General features: G+C 44.2%; 1 long non-coding RNA gene across 1 annotated transcript in view; it reads left to right on the top strand.

Moving 5' to 3' along the window:
• The first annotated feature begins 3,323 nt into the window (after positions 1–3,323).
• The window catches only part of LOC140202233 (uncharacterized), a 93,313-nt gene continuing 79,400 nt past the window's right edge, over positions 3,324–17,236 (top strand). The window contains exons 1-2 of the long non-coding RNA XR_011887046.1: positions 3,324–3,516; positions 3,608–3,736. This is a non-coding gene — a long non-coding RNA (uncharacterized lncRNA). The remainder of the gene's footprint in view (positions 3,517–3,607; positions 3,737–17,236) is intronic.

Raw genomic sequence — 17,236 nt, 5'->3', positions numbered from 1 at the left:
TCAGCACAGCAGAGCATTGATTCATGAGGGAGAATGCTAGCTAGTAATCAGGAGTTTTGTAGCTTGTTTTTGATCTTTATGCAGCTAGGGTCAATGCTGTGAATTCCCAAAGCCATTCCCCTGCCTCTACACCACATTGCTACTGACTCTGGGGCACCTATCCTTCAGTGGGACAGGATATAAACATGGACAGTGATGGAGCGGCCTAATGCATTGTATAGCCTGTAAGATTTCGTTTTGTAAGTCTGGAGTAGCTCTTCCAATTCAAACACCTGTGCCTAGGTGTTCATGAAAATTTTTCAATTCAACTGGGCTTCTCATGATTTTGCTGTGCTTGAGTCTGGTGTACAAATAAATTAACAGGTCATTTGTGGGGTGTAATTCTCATTGCAATTTATTTTCTCAGATAAGATGTTTCATTTAAACTCATATTTGTTGAACGAGCTTATTTGTTGTGGCAAGGGTTGATTAAAACGTTCAAAACTTTAGAAAAGTTAAACAAAACTTTAGAGATGTCAATTTCAGAAACTTCATTCTCCAGCAGGTGGCAACCTTTACCAACAAATGAGCTTCAGAACTTCGGCAGTTCTGCACGTTTGCGAAACGTCTCTGACAGTCCTGAGCTCAGGACCAAAACCAAAAAAGAAGCAGGTTGGGGAAATCTGATCAGATCTGAAAATACTAGAAGTGATCAGCTGTTCAGACAGGAGAGAACATTTCAATTGTGAGCCCATAGTCAAAATAGCTTAAATACTGTGGCTTCATTTTATATGAGAGAAGATGAGCTTAAATACGAATAGTGTATTAAGTCTTCAACTACTTAAGTTTCTTCCTGAGAGTGATTGAAGTGTTATGTTGAGGTCACATTTTAATCAATCCTAGTTATTTAAAACTGAAGTATTAACACAGCACTAAAGTATAGCATGTACAAACTAGTCTGTAATAAAATCTTGACATATTGTGGAACTCCACAAATGTGAAGAATAAAAATTGTTACTGTATAGTCCTGACGAAGGGTCTCGGCCTGAAACTTCAACTGTACCTCTTCCTAGAGATGCTGCCTGGCCTGCTGCGTTCACCAGCAACTTTGATATGTGTTGCTTGAATTTCCAGCATCTGCAGAATTTCTGTTGTTTACTGTATGGTGTAGATTTGCCACTTTAACCATCTAGCATAGAACTGGCCAAGCACAGCTCACGATCCACAGTTCTCAAGTATTTCGTGGTGGAAGCAACCTGTTTAGCTCTAATGCCGTCAGATGTACATCAGAGAAAGGGATGAGAACTATGATGCACGGCATACATTGCTGCGTAAACTTGGCACTCTCGCCACACGACGTACAGCGTGAAGCATTGCAGGACTTGTGATGCCAGGTGGCTCGGTCAATTGGGATAAATGTGGATGGTTCTGAACATTCGAACGCTTGTTCTACTAGGGTAAATATTAATTTACCTAGCTGTGTAGTGCAGTTGCAATTCTACCAGTCAAACCTATTAAACTGACTTCAGGTGCACTCTCCTAGTGAAAAGAGTAGAAGGGGAATAATTGGACCTGGACAAACATACACATTTCAATTTCTATGTTGAATAGATACATTACCTAAAACACAACCTGTGATCTATTAATTTCAATCTGCATTTCCAGAACATCATCAGTGAATGAAACCCGTTAAAGATGCTTTCATGAAGTGTAATCAGATGAAAGTAACCTCAATAACCTACAGTTTTCATAGGCCCTCTAACGAGCTGTACAGAGGTGACAATCTCTGAATTCTCCTTATTGCAGTGACCAGAAGGAGCACTGTTGCCTCTTCTTTGACACCCTGATCTTGCCTTGAGCACCCACCTACACCTAACCTGTGCCGGAGAGTTTCAACCCCAGAGCCCACTGTGATGCTGCTCCCACTCCCATTTACCTCACAGCTTCTTGTTTCGATATTCCTATCTTCTGGAATTGCGGATCTTGCTGGCAAACCTCTGGGATCCTCCTCCTGAACATCCATTACTCCCACAGTTCCCTTCCCGTGTTACTAAAATCTGACTGCAATAATTCCACAGTCATTGGGAACATCTGATTTCTCCCTCAGGTCCACCAAACTTCAGTGTCTGCGCATCTCTGCAGCCACATTCTTAACTCACCACTTGCCAACATTCCCAAGTGCCTCCCTCTCCTACCCCCTCCTCCACCTCACCCCAATGCCCCCATCCCTCCTAAATAATGTCAATATATTAAAATCTCCACCAGATTGATTAGGGTCAGTGAACTTATGAACAACACTGAATTCTCAGCCTTATTCATCAGTAATGCTCCTGAAATACCCTATTATAAACCTCACTCTATTTAGTCTAATTGCAGTCTGTAAATTGGCAGCTGTATAAAACTACTAAACCCTCCAGTTCCTGGGAACAGAGCCACAAGAGGTCAACATTTGCCCATCTAACTAAAATCTTAATAAAAAGCTGCTCCTATCACATGGCAGACTGTGACCAGATGACAATACAATTCAGTCCAGCTCTCTGCAACCACGTGCATCGCTGTTAACAGCCCCTAGACCTGGGTTGCTGAAGCCACTTTGTTCCAATAGCAAGCCGCATTTTCTTAATTTAAATATTCTGAGATTCTGAATTGCTAAATCTATTAGATTTATTTCAAACCTTGAGATCCCAGTTTATGTGGATTCTAACCCAGTTTCTCGATGCTTGTCCTTTTGCCCATGTAAGCACACACGCGTTCTTAAACTCCAGGCTGCCTACCTCTACCTACCTCCGTTCGTCACAATAGGGGCAAACTGATTGTCCGTGACCATCGCCCACCCTCCCACCCCACCTTGCTGTCAATTTTCTCAGCAACCTCACCAACTGGCCCATCATTGGAAAGTTGAAATGATACTGTCTGCACGGGTGATATACATAAGGAAATTAGGCAGGTTTTAAAATTAGTTAACAATGATTTTTAAAGGAAATTAATGGGTTAAATATAACACGCACAGTATACTGTTAAGCGGTGGCAGACAGCTGGTAATTCGGGAAGGGAAGTACGTAAAGGCGACGATTGTGAATTTCTGGCTTATGTTACATGCATATTTTATTCGTATTATGAATGCAAACCCACCACACACAAACACAAGAACCGGGAATGTTTGGACATAGCTAGCCTGTCAGAATCGTTCCAAATCCAATGACCCGGAACATGTCAAGGCGGTTAAAAAAAAAGAAAAATAAATCTTAGATTACCCCGGAACTGAAAACAAAATCGATAGAGAAAATCTGACAACGAGCGCGAAATAATTACCGACATTTTTATTGTTGGTTAATATAATCTACTTATGTTGAAACATTCGGATGAATAAGTCAACTGGTGGTCCTTTCTGCAACAAAACTTGCCTTGCTATTTACACATTGCAACAAACACCAATGCTCCACTGGTTTGAGTTCATGACCTTCAGGCTAAGCCGCTGATTGACAGCACGCCTGGGTTAACGGGGATCGTCCCGGGAATATTTGTTGTTGAGGAATGGTGAGTTAATGTCGGACAGTTTATTTTGGTTTATAATTTATTTGATAACAGCATCGAGGAAAGCTAATGTCATGCATCTTCTTCTCGTCAGAGGATCATAGAAATACTTCCAACTGGCCTCTCCATAAGCAGGCGAAGTTTTTATGAAGTCGGAGACTGGAAAACAGTGTGTCCCAGGCGGTGCAAAGAGGCTGCCTTATAATAGAACGTTTTTCACCGGGTTTGTGAAACAACCTCTCAGTCATTTAACAATCTATATAAACTCCGTTAATTCGACTAATCCTACGATAGTTTTTTTTTAAAGTTTTTTTTTACCTTTTATTTCAGTAAGTTACGAATGGAGGTTCCCGGGGACTGCACGGTGTATGCCAAAGTGGACTCTGACTGTTTCTAGGGTGCAGTTTGCAATTACAGTCACATGACGCAGAAACTTCAACAGGGCTGTTGATCATAATTGGAGCAGCGAAGTACTCTCTGTATGTGGTTCATACATAGAACATAGACATCTACAGCACACGACAGGCCCTTCGGCCCACAATGTTGTGCCAGTCATGTATTCTACTCTAAAAACTGCCTAGAGTTTCCCTACCGCATAGCCCTCCATTTTGCTAAGCTCCATGTACCTATCTACGAGGCTCTTAAAAGACCTTGTATTGTCCATACATCATACACAAATGATAATGTCTCTGGCAACACACATAAAAGTTGCTGGTGAACGCAGCAGGCCAGGCAGCAACTCTAGGAAGAGGTACAGTCGACGTTTCGGACCGAGACCCTTCGTCAGGACTAACTGAAAGAAGAGATAGTAAGAGATTTGAAAGTGGGAGGGGGAGGGGGAGATCCAAAATGATAGGAGAAGACAGGAAGGGGTGGGATGGAGCTAAGAGCTGGACAGGTGATTGGCAAAAGGGATATGAGAGGATCATGGACAGGAGGCCCAGGGAGAAAGAAAAGGGGGAGGGGGAAAAAGCCCAGAGGATGGGCAAGGGGTATAGTGAGAGGGACAGAGGGAGAAAAAGGAGAGAGAGAAAAAGAATGTGTGTATATAAATAACGGATGAGGTACATTGACTTATCAAACTTCCGTTAATGCCCCACCTCCCGCATCCGTAATTTATACACAGATTCTTTCTCTCTCTCTCCTTTTTCTCCCTCTGTCCCTCTCACTATATCCCTTGCCCATCCTCTGGGCTTTCCCCCCCCTTTTCTTTCTCCCTAAGCCTCCTGTCCCATGATCCTCTCGTATCCCCTTTTGCCTATCACCTGTCCAGCTCTTGGCTCCATCCCTCCCCCTCCTGTCTTCTCCTATCATTTTGGATCTCCCCCTCCCCCTCCAACTTTCAAATCTCTTACTAGCTCTTCCTTCAGTTAGTCCTGACGAAGGATCTCGGCCTGAAACGTCGACTGTACCTCTTCCTAGAGATGCTGCCTGGCCTGCTGCGTTCACCAGCAACTTTGATGTGTGTTGCTTGAAATTCCAGCATCTGCAGATTTCCTTGTGTTTGGGTTGATAATGTCTCTGTTCTTTCTGGCTTAGTACCTGGACAAATATAGTACAAGTTAGCTCCTGGAGTAAAGTTGAAGGGAATTGGTTATATTCAAAGGCAACTGAGACTAGGAACAGTGAGGGGGTAGGAAAGCAATGGAGAATTGCCATATTGTTGCAGGAATATCTGTCTGTATTCTTTCTTTTAGAGCTCCTGTTTGTGGATTATGTGGTGAGAGGAACCACTTACCTTCTTTCTCAAGTCCACTTTCGAGGGTTGTTATGACCATTTAGAGGGAAGTGAGATTGGATCTGAAACCACAGCTCTTTGTGCCATCATCTCCAATCGCTATTTTCCTATCTCCCACAAAAATTAATCTTAATAACACTTTTCATACAAATGATGTAGTTCAAAGTATTTTACAATGGGATAAAATGCAATAGATACACTTTTTAGAATAGATACAAATAACATATTTTCATATGGAGCATTAATGAGATGAAATTAAAGTGTTTCTTTTCGGATGGTGAACCAGTTGGCTTAAATCTCCATGCCAGGAGAATGCAGTTGATTTTGTTCCAACAACTAAGATTTATATAGTCCATTCAATGTAACAAAACATCCCAATCAGTTTTACAGAAATATTAGACAATATCACATAAGCTGATACTTGATGATTAAAAGTGATAGTTTTTGTTTAGAGGCATAGCACGATAATAGGCCCCTTATGGCTCAACGAGCCCGTGATGCCTAATTACACCTGTATGACCAGTTAACCTACCGATCCACACGTCTTTGGAAAGTGGAAGAAACCAGAGCACCTGGAGGAAACCCACCCAGTCATGGGGAGAACGTACAAGCTCCTCAAGGACAGGGATGGAATTGAACCCCGATTGCTAGCACTGTCATGGTATTACGCTAACCAGTATGCTACTGTGCTGAACTGAGAAAGGAAAAATGCTGATATTTGTGACATTTCCTATGAAGGTTCTGGATTTATTACAGCTTGCTTCTATCCTTTAGGCCATGTGAACAGAGATGATTTTGTTCAGCATTATACTTCTTCCCTCATGGATTCAGTTCCTACTTCAGAGACGTGAGTGTCTACTGAAAACTGGGGGAGAAAACAAAACAAACCCTGTTTGCCTTCCACCAGATTCCCCTTCACTATTCCAGTGAGTGCAGGAGATTCCTCTTGCCATCTAGGCTAATAGTTATTCTTCACCCAACAGAACTAAAATAAATGCAAGACACAAGAACTTGGCACTAAAATCTCAGATCTTTATCTCATTGTTTCACAGATATTGCTGTGCATGTTTCCCTAAATTACAAATGTTGACTGTGAAGCTTTATGTTTTTAAATTTGTGTAAATGTGAGTTATTTTGGGCAATGCTCTTTATTCCTGCTGTCACCAACCACAGCACACCTCCAACCTTAAGTTATTCACTTACAGTCCATGAGTGAATCACGTGTACTGCCTTGCTTAAAACTTCCTCATTAATTTTGACTTCAAACAGTACGTCAGGTGAGGCTGGTGTGTAGTTTGTTCCTCATATAACGTTGGAGACTGACCAAAAGAGATGCCATAAAATCATAAGATGTCGGGGCAGAATTAAGCCATTTGGCCCATCGAGTCTGCTCTGCTATTTCATCATGACCGATCCATTACTAAATAAGAATCTATCCAGTGAGTTGGCCTCCACAGCTACCTGTTGCAATGAATTCCATAGATTTGTCACTCTCTGGCTAAAGAAAGTCTTCCTCATCTCTGTCCTGAGGCTGTGGCCTCTGGTTTTAGACCTCCCCTCTACAGGAAGCATCTTCTCCACATCCACTATACGTTATGCTAATTCTTGGGTGAAAAGATTGTCCTGTCATAAATAACTAAGGGAGTTGGCTCTCCGTTCTTTAGAAATGAGAAACTGAGGGGTGACCTTATGAAAACATATAAGACCTTGAAGGGACCGTGGCAAAGTAGATTAGGGAATGTGGTACAATATAAGGGAGTGATCATTTAAGACTGAGGTGTTTAGGTATCTCTTCTTCCAGAAGATGATAAATCTCTGGAATTCTGTACCCTGGAGATTTCTGGAGGCTGGATCACTGGGGGTATTTAACGAGGAAGTAGCTAAATACTGGATCAAGGAATTCATGATAATGGGGAACTGGCACAAATGAGGAGATCTGGAGCAGATCAGCAGGATCGTGTTGAATGCCAGGGCAGGGTTGAGGGGCTGGGATGTTTATGGCTGTTCCTGTCTGTGTACCAACCTCCCCATTACTGACTGACATGGACATAGTATGGCAGGACAATTTCAGTAAAGTTGATTGTAGTCTATTTATTCACATCGACCTCTTCTATTCCTCTGCAGTTATAGATGTGACTAACCTTGCCATTTCTTTTTATCAAATTTCCACATGACACTGACATTGTGCGGCAAGATCGCACGCTTCAACATGACGGGGGTGCAATGCAGATTCAGGCAGAATTATCATTGCTTTTTAAGTGTAATTTCAAGCTCTTATTCTATCTTGGGGTCAGACGATTCATCTAATGGGGTTCAGACAGTTCATGGAATTATTGCTTGTTAAACAGCTCCAGGTATCTTCTATTTTTGTCAACAGCCTTTCTACAATTAATTTGCGAATGATTTTGCAATGGCATAAATATTCATCAACGAATTCAGACCGACTGCACTACTGAATACTTCTCTTCTTCCAAGTATGGCACAATTAAGGCCTTTATGGTTTCTCATATATGGGACATCTATTATTCCATATTACATTATAAAATAATTGCTGGTATTTGAAGCTCTTCCTGTCTAACAATCGGAAAGGTCTTTTTTTAGAATTCTCCCTCCTCCTCTAGTTCCTTCCTTCCACTTATAAAGGCATTGATTCATTGCATATTGTTCCACTGTGCCAGCTTCAATCTAGCCCCTTACTCAATTGGTTATCCTTGTATTAGTCCAGTGAGTATTTCTCAGCTGCATGAGGCAAATTGCTTTGTCTTGATCCTACCCTCAGCCAGTGTCCAGGGGACTGTAGATTGTGACTAGAACAAGAACTCAGGGCAATTTTATTTTGCTCTTCTATGCTCCACAGATTTTTTGATCATCTGGAATATCGAACCTTTATGTTGCTGAGATCATCGTGTTCAATGCACACATGCAGGTCTATGTGGCTGTGTTATACGTTGGCTGTTGCCTTTACCAGAAAGGAACAGCTTTGATGTACATTCTACCTCGGTTAATACATTTGCAGGATTGAAGTTGCTACCGTTTTAAAAGTCAATCTAAGTCAAGAATATGAAATCAGTCTGCAAGTTTGGTAAGCTTCCTGCTGCAAGTGTTGGATTAAAAAATCTGAATAGGTTAGGTTTAGCTATCCCTGGTGATGTTCTGGCAGTTTGACAAAAGAAACTCTATTGGCATACTGATATAATTGTTTCCTGGAGCTGCCTAGAATCAGGTTTATTATCACCGGCATGTATCGTGGAATTTGTTACTTTAGCAGCAGTAGTTCAATGCAATATGTAATATAGAAGAAAAAAATAAATAAATAAGTTAATCAATTACAGTGTGTGTGTGTGTGTGTGTATATATATATAATGAATAGATTAAAAATAGTGCAAAAACAGAAATAATATATATTAAAAAGCGAGGGATTGTGGTAAACCATATATATATGTTGTAACTCAGTTACCTGTCTGGACACACCCCTCTGCTGACTGCCGGGCCACGGTGCGGCATTGTGGACTCATGATACGGCCGGTAAGTCGGAGAGTCACCATGGCCTCCGGGTCGCATACAACAGACATCCAGGGGGGTTGTGTAGCGACACTAGTGGTGCAGGGCACAGAATATCGGGACTTTACGTTACTGGTCTTGCCTCAACTGTGTGCCCCTGTGCTGTTGGGGTTGGACTTCCAGAGTCACCTGAAAAGCGTGACAATGAAGTATGATGGGCCCCTCCTGCCAATTACTGTCATAAATCCCCTGTTTTGTAGAGATGTGTCACGTACCCCGCTACTGACCACACACACACACACACACACCGACCCGCGCATCCCACCCAACACCATGCCAACTGCCACACTACCGACACCACTTGCGGCCTCTCCACCCTCAGGATCCCTCCCCCATCGCTGTTCGCCAACCTGACCCCCGACTGTAAACCTGTGGCAACTAAAAGCAGGAGGTACAGCGCGGGGGACAGAGCTTTCATTAAGTCGGAGGTGCAGCGGCTGCTCAGGGAGGGGGTCATTGAGGCAAGCACAAGTCCTTGGAGGGCGCAGGTGGTGGTTGTTCGGAACGGGGAGAAGAATAGGATAGTGGTGGACTATAGCCAGACCATCAATAGGTTCACGCAGCTCGACGTGTACCCTCTACCCCGCATCGCGGATACGGTCAATCAGATAGCACAGTACAAGGTGTACTCGACCATAGACCTAAAATCCGCTTACCATCAGCTCCCCATCCGCCGGGAGGACTGCCCTTACACTGCCTTCGAGGTGGACGGCAGGCTTTATCAATTCCTGCGCATCCTCTTTGGTGTCACGAATGGTGTATCTGTCTTCCAGAGGACAATGGACCGGATTGTGGACCAGTGCCAACTGAAGGCCTGGTTCCCATATCTGGATAACATCACCATCTGCGGTCACGACCAGCAGGATCACGACAACAACCTCCAAAAATTTCTCCAAGTGGCCAAACCTTTCAACCTCACCTATAACAAGGACAAGTGTGTATTTGGGACCACCCGACTTGCTATCCTTTGGTGTGTCGTGGAGAATGGAGTCATTGGCCCTGACCCCGACCGTATGCGCCCCTTGTTGGAACTCCCTCTTCCCAGTACCCTCAGAGCCCTCAAAAGGTGCCTGGGCTTCTTTTCATATTACGCCCAATGGGTCTCTAACAAGGCCCGCCCCCTGGTCAAGTCCACCACATTCCCCCTCTCTGCTGAGGCCCACACGGCCTTCAGCCGCATAAAAGGGGACATTGCCAAAGCAGCAATGCATGCGGTGGATGAGGCCATTCCCTTCCAAGTAGAGAGTGACGCCTCCGACTTTGCGCTGGCTGCTACCCTCAACCAGGCAGGAAGACCAGTGGCGTTCTTCTCCCGTACCCTTCAAGGCCCTGAAATTCGGTACTCTGCGGTAGAGAAAGAGGCCCAGGCCATAGTGGAAGCTATAAGGCACTGGAAGCACTATCTTGCCGGCAAAAGGTTCACCCTGCTAACTGACCAGCGCTCAGTCGCATTCATGTTTAATAATCAGCAGCGGAGCAAAATCAAAAATGATAAAATTCTGGGGTGGAGAACCGAACTCTCCACCTACAACTATGACATCATGTACAGGCCTGGGAAGCTCAATGAGCCCTCCGATGCCCTATCCCGGGGAACTTGCGCCAGCGCGCAGATCGACCGGCTATACGCCCTACATGTAGACCTTTGCCACCCGGGAGTCACCCGGCTTTTCCACTTCGTGCCTTACTCCCTTGAGGAAATCAGGATGATGACCAGGGACTGCCAAGTCTGCGCAGAGTGCAAACCGCACTTCTACTGACCCGAAAAGGCACCACTCATCAAGGCCACCCGCCCCTTTGAGCGACTGAGTGTTGACTTTAAGGGCCGCTTTCCCTCCATCGACTGCAATGTGTACTTTCTTAACGTAATTGACGAGTACTCGCGGTTCCCCTTCGCCATCCCCTGCCCCGACACCACTACCACGTCAGTTATAAAAGCCCTGCGCAAGCTCTTCACTCTGTTCGGATACCCATGCTATATCCACAGTGACAGAGGGTCCTCGTTTATGAGTGACGAGCTGCGCCAATATCTGCTGGCTAGGGGAATTGCAACCAGTAGGACCACGAGCTATAATCCCCGGGGGAATGGACAGGTAGAGAAGGAGAATGGCACAGTGTGGAAAGCCACACTCTTAGCCCTCAGATCAAAGGGACTGCCGGTCTCCCGCTGGCAGGAGGTCCTTCCCGAGGCACTCCACTCCATCCGCTCCTTGTTATGCATGGCCACCAATGCCACCCCTCATGAGCGGCTCTTTTCTTTTCCCAGGAAGCCACTGGGACCACCCTACCATCTTGGCTGATGTCCCCGGGGCCAGTGCTGCTCCGGAAACATGCAAGGAGCAATAAATACTCCTCGATAGTCGAGAGGGTTCACTTACTTCATGCGAACCCCCAGTATGCCTATGTGGTTTTACCTGATGGGCGGGAGGACACGGTCTCCATCCACGACCTGGCGCCCGCAGGAGCTCTGGGCCCCTACCCTGAACACTCCGTGGTGACTATTAACCCTGTATCCACCAATGTATGTACCTACGAGACACCGTGCACCCCAAACCCTATACAGACACCACACGACACTCCCATACCGGGTGCGACGCACGAGGGATTAGCGACGCCTAACGTGCTGGCACCTGAAGTCAGGCCGGAGCCAGCACAACCGCCATCGCCGGTGCTACGTAGATCACAGCGACGGACTCGGCCGCCTGATAGACTTAACCTGTAAATATACTTCTTTTAAATATTGTCAGTCACTTCACCCCGCGGGACTCTTTTTAAAAAAGGAGGGGTGAATGTGGTAAACCATGTATATATGTTGTAACTCGGTTGCCTGTCTGGACACACCCCTCTGCTGACTGCCCCTGTGGCTCCTCCCACAGAGTCCTGTATAAAGGTGTTCGCCTTGCCCCTGCCCCTCCCCCTCAGTCCGGGGGCAGACACTCACTGTGGAGGTCATATTGTACAGCGAATAAAAGCCTTTCAGTATTTTACCAAACCTCAGTCTTTTGGAGTAATTGAAGGTGCTTCAGGGATCAATGTCCATTTAGGAATCGGATGGCAGAGGGGAAGAAGCTGTTCATTTGCCAGATGCTGCTGCTGGGAAAATCCTGGAAAGCTGAGCATTAAGGCCAGTTTAGATTGTTCTTCCTCTGTAATAAGTGCTCCTGATTTTGTACTATCCACTGGACTTCTCCATTCCGGTGCTGAACCGGTTGCCAGCCGCACAGCTTCCTGACCAGTGTCCATAATTTTAGACTATAGTGTCTCCTCTCAGGCATGTGTTGATGCTGACTTCTTGCTGTTTGCCTTCTTGATGGGCTGTCCTTGTGTAACCAGCATACTTTCCAGAAGCTTATCCCAGACCCTTCAGTGCTACTTGCAGTATTCAGTACTGAGGAGAGTGATCCATACCACTGACAGTCTAGCATGTGGTTCTTTCCACTGTGAAGTTGCCTGTCCAGCAGAAAAGCAGTAGAGATCAGTAAACAGGCCTTGTCTCATTAATTATAAAACAAAGGTAACTTAAGCATCATACATCATAGTCAAGGCTACTTAATTGCAATAATCACAAAAGAGGAGAAAAACAATGGCGGAGAAGTTTGACTGATTTCACCTCCTAACAGTCAGTACTGCATGTGCTCTATTTTTCTGCAACCTTCCTATTATATGTAGGAGAACAGAAAATGTGCTCAAAAATATCAAGGACTTAACTGCGTCCCACATACGTGTCAGCTTTGAAATAAATGACCGTTTGTTTTTCGTTACTGAGGTCCAAGTTATGAAATTCTCTACTGACCAGCAGCAGAAGGATAGCAGTGGCTCGAGCATTCATCTCACTGCCACCTCCTTCAATGCATTTGGGATAGGCAAGTGCTGGGCAAACCAGCGACATTTTCATTCTGAATCAGAATACAAGAAAGCCAAGGGCAAATCAATCAAGACACAAGAGAATACAGATGCTGTAATCTGAAGCAACAAACAATCCTCTGGAGGAACACTGCAGGTCAGGCTGCATCTGTGCAGGCAAAGGGATAATTGCCATTTAAGGTCAAGACCTGTGACTTTGTGTTTAAATTAAATGAACCACTTACAGTTAGACACCAGGCTTTACATAACATTCCGGGAAGCTTTCCGCATTTGATGTGTGTCTTTGACGGTGTAAGAAAAAGCTAGAGTCACCTATGACTAAAAGCTGGCCCCATTGTGTTACCAGGGTGCTTAGTGATCCCCAGAATGTCAAGGATAGTGGATTAGAGGATGATGCTGCATTTGAATGTCAGAATAAGATGACAAGAGGTTCCCTCATTGGAGATGGTTTTTGCCCGGCACTTGTGCGGTGTAAATGTTACCTGCCAAATGGTGGTATGCCTGAACCATTTCCAAGTCTTATTGGAAATGAGGATGACCCACTTCATTATCTGACGAACTGTGAATAAAAAATATTGAATAATGATTTATTCAGGCAGAGATCAGCATTCCTTATGTAGCCTAGCTTATATGCAGCTAAAATTAATATAACTGAGTGTCAAGATCCAGATCAGGGTCCCTTTAAATTTACTTTGTTTATGTTATGATCCGGACCGTTGACTCCCTGTTTCCCTTTGGTTCCCTGTTTTCCCATGTCCCTCGGCATTGGTGATTGGAGGCAATTACTCTCGACTGAACCGGTAGTATATAGTCTCCGGCTTTCAGCCATTCGGTGCGAGAGCGTCTGCAAAGTCACCAAGGTACGGCGTGCCAATGTCATCTGGCCAGAGCAAGCCTAGTCTCCGCCCGAAGCGAGTGCAGGTAATTCACCTTTCCTCACCGGAGCAACCCTGTCAAGTTACCTCACCAAAGCGAGCCTGCAAAGTTTCCTCACCAAGGTGGGTCCATCAGTTAATCCCCCAGAGGGAATCAAGAACCGCTGTCTACTGTTCCCGGGCTGAATTGAGAGCTCGCCACTACCCGGAGGCTCCAGGTCAAGTCCTGGCCCTGGCGGCTTCCAAGTTCCGAGTTGAGTCCTGGCCCTGGCGGCTTCCAAGTTCCGAGTCGAGTCCTGGCCCTGGCGGCTTCCAAGTTCCGAGTCAAGTCCTGGCCCTGGCGGCTTCCAAGTTCCGAGTCGAGTCCTGGTCCTGGCGGCTTCCAGGTTCCGAGTCAAGTCCTGGCCCTGGCGGTCTGTGATTTCTACTTTATATAGGCTGTGTATTTATCATATTATTCCTACAAACGGTTGTATATGTTAGTGTTATTTTAGGTTTTATGTGTTATTTGGTAGATTATTTTTTGGGTCTGAGAACGCTCAAAAATTTTTCCCACATAAATTCATAGTAATTGCTTCTTCGCTTTACACCACTTCGGCTTACGAACGGTTTCATAGGAATGCTCTACTTATAGTGGGGGAAATATGGGACAACCAATTTAGCCCGATATACGGGATGTCCTGGCAAATACAGGACAGTTGGCAACCCTATTCATGAGGGAAGCCAGAGAGTGGTGGTAGATGGTTACCTCTCTGACTGGAGGCCTGTGATTATTGGTGTGCTGCAGGGATTGCTTGCCATCTATATCAACGATCTGAATCAGAATCAGAATCTGGTGTAGTATCACCAGCATGTGTTGTGGTGAGGCCGAGAGGGGGATCTTGATGACTGGGCATCTCAGGATCTCCATACTTCCACCCAGGCTTGTAGTGATAATGATCATCACTCATTGTCCTTCAAGACAGACGGATGCCAACCACCACCACCATATGTATTAAATGGTTCAATTAAATATTGATGAAGTGTCTTGGCTTGACGTCGACTGTCTGCTCTTTTCCACGGGTGCTGCCTGGCCTGCTGAGTTCCTCCAGCATTTTGAATGTGTTGCTTAAAAAAATTAGAGGTGATGTTCATGGGTTCAATGTCCATTCAGAAATTGGATGGCGGAGGGGAAGGAGCTGTTCCTGGATCATTGAGTGTGTGTCTTCAGGCTTCTGTACCTCCTCCCTGATGGTAGCAATGAGAACAAGGCATGACCAGTGTGATGGGGGTTCTTAATGATGGATGCCACCTTTTTGAGGAATCATTCCCTGAAGATGTCCTGAATATTACAGAGGCTAGTTCCCATGATGGAGCTGACTAAGTTTACAACTCTGTGCAGCTTATTTCGATCCTGTGCAGTAGTACTCCCATACCAGATGATGATGCAGCCAGTTAGAATACTCTGCATGGTACATCTGTAGAAATTTGTGAGTATCTTTGGTAACATACCAAATCTCCACAAACTCCTAATGAAATATAGCTGCTGCTGCTGCTTTCTTTGTAGCAGTTCTCTCTCTCTCTGCGGTCTCACTAATGTTGTGCATGGTCCCAGCATTTATGCTATGCTCTTATTCCTTATTTATGAATTATAGTGCAAGAAGAAAAAACCTGATGTATATAAGTATGAAAGATTCCAGACAGGTTAAACAGAAAGAGAACTTTCCACGTAGCAAAGACATTAGTAACTAGGGGGATGTAGATCCAGCAGCTTCAAGTTGCTGGCTACAATATCTTGTAGAATCTATCCTGGTTCCAACACATTGATGCAATCATGACAACAGCTCTACTTTGCTAGGAGTTTGAGAAGATTCAGGATGTCACCAAAGAGGCTTACAAATTTCTATAGGTGTACGGCGGACAGCATTTTGACTGTTTAGCTTATTGCTTACTATGCAGGTTCCAGTGCACAGGAGATGCTGCAACGGGCTATAAGCTCAGCCATCATGGGCACAGTCTTCCCGCTATTGAAAACACCTTCAAGTGGTGGTGCCTGAAGAAGGGAGCATCTATCACCAGGGACATGCCCTCTTCTTATTACCACCATCGGCGAAGAGGTGCAGGAATGTGAAGACCCACACTCAACGATTCATAAACAGTGTCTCTTCCTCTGCCATTAGATATTTGACTGATACATGTAGCGTTACCTCATTATAGCTTTTTTGCAATGTTTATTTATTTTCGTAATCTATAGGAATTTTATATCTTTGTTCTGTGCTGCTGCTGCAAAGAAGCAAATTTCACGACAAACAAGTCAGTGATGATAAATCTGATTGTGACTGGGTTAGTTGGTGGTAATTGATACTATCAGACAGAAGTTGAGCGAAAATTAATTTACGGGGGTTTGTTAAGGAGGGAGAAAACCTCGGCACCGACAGGGCTCTTTCTCTGTGCCACAAATGACAATGATTCTTTCTTGGAGATGAATGAAGTTGATGGTAGCACAAAACTGCATCATCAACATCACAGAAAATGCAATCTCTGTCCTGTAGTTCCATTTTGAATCTGCCAAGTGGAATATCTGCTTATTTTAGTTCTGTATTTCTGTTAATATCACAGATTACCTGATCAACGTATGCTTGTGAGGGGCCAAATACTTGTTTCAGGCAGATGCAGGGATGTCTGGAAAGGCTTCTTACCAAAGTGGTAGTGCCTCAAATACAGGGAAAAATCAAGTGTAGAACACTGCCCAAAAATTGGTCCGTTTTGCATCCATCTATAAAGTACATGAACGGCAGAAACCAACCATCACATCCCCACCATTTGCACTTTAAAATTACCTTCTTTATGATTTATGTGACATGTAGCAGTCATGTTTTACTTCTAATCTGATATTGTTACCCTGCAAAATTAGATTTATTATAAAATATTTTAATGTGCAATAAGACTTAAGTAAAAGCCATTCTGAGTGGTTTTACCATTGAGTATACATTCTTTGCAAAATTCTCATCAGTCAGTATGTTCTGAATAGAATATTTTAACAGAGCAAGCTATTATGGAGCAAATGCACTACAAGAAATAATGTCTGTCAACTTTTGAATTTGTGAGGAATATAACAGATACAATTTGGCGAACTTCAATTTGAAATCAGCAGGATTTGCCATTCACTCCTGGCCTTGGAACAAACTGAAAAGAAAATCAATACGGTGATAGCGTTATTGAAGGTAGAAGCATGGGAAAGGTTTGAAAAGACATCCTGTGCTTAATCTCTCTCACCTCTTGGAGATGAATAGATTTGGATGCTTGGGGTCAGCACCTGGTTTCATTACAGATTATTCAACCTCGTAAATATTATTACTTAAATTTCAAGTGCTTCACATTAGTAGTTGCAGATCATATTTTATAAATTAAGTCACTGATATCACTTGCAATCTCAAAGCTACGACATATAATGAAGTCATGAAATAGCCTGTTCCCAATTCCAAGTGCATATTTTTAAACCTGTATTTAATCCATTGAAACAGCTGGTTTTCTCAGTTCTTTTGTTAGGTTGATAAAAAGGGCAAAGCCATTTTCCGTCAGAATTTCACTGTGTGTTTATATTTGTGGGGTAATGTATTGTTCGATGTTGTATGTTTTTTTCCTTAGAAACGACATTGTGAAAAAAAGTCACGTGCTGACAATGTCTGCACTTCCTAGTGGCTAGTTC

The sequence above is a fragment of the Mobula birostris genome, chromosome 8 (assembly GCF_030028105.1).
Source record: "Mobula birostris isolate sMobBir1 chromosome 8, sMobBir1.hap1, whole genome shotgun sequence".
NCBI lineage: Eukaryota > Metazoa > Chordata > Chondrichthyes > Myliobatiformes > Myliobatidae > Mobula > Mobula birostris.
Note: the sequence above shows the minus strand (reverse complement) of the source record. Positions and strands in the feature narration are given on the sequence as shown.